The sequence below is a fragment of the Aureococcus anophagefferens genome (genome assembly GCF_000186865.1).
Source record: "Aureococcus anophagefferens unplaced genomic scaffold AURANscaffold_167, whole genome shotgun sequence".
NCBI lineage: Eukaryota > Pelagophyceae > Pelagomonadales > Pelagomonadaceae > Aureococcus > Aureococcus anophagefferens.
The window spans coordinates 8,440-8,804 of NW_008705711.1; positions in this window are offsets into that span (position 1 = coordinate 8,440).

Consider the following 365-nt stretch of genomic DNA (forward strand, 5'->3'; position numbering starts at 1 on the left):
TCTTTATTCGCAAAAGCAGCGCCAGTCCGCTAACTTTATGATCATGGAGAACCAAGATGAACCTCAAGAAGCCAACGAATTATATGAATTCCTTTTCAACAACTACGACAGGAAATCAGCAAAACACGAGATGATGATGATAATGATGAAGCACCTCGCAGGTGCGGGCTTGAATGAATTCGACATGAAATATTTTAAACCGACCGACTGGGCTGCGGAGCTCAAAGATGCACCTCTACGAACTTTTCTTCCAATTCTTCGTGCCTCGCAGGCAAACGACGATGGCGGCATGTGGAGTCGACTGGAAACGCTGCTAGTTCAGACCTACGGTCCGCGTGACTGGGAAAGCTTTCTAGCATCAGCCG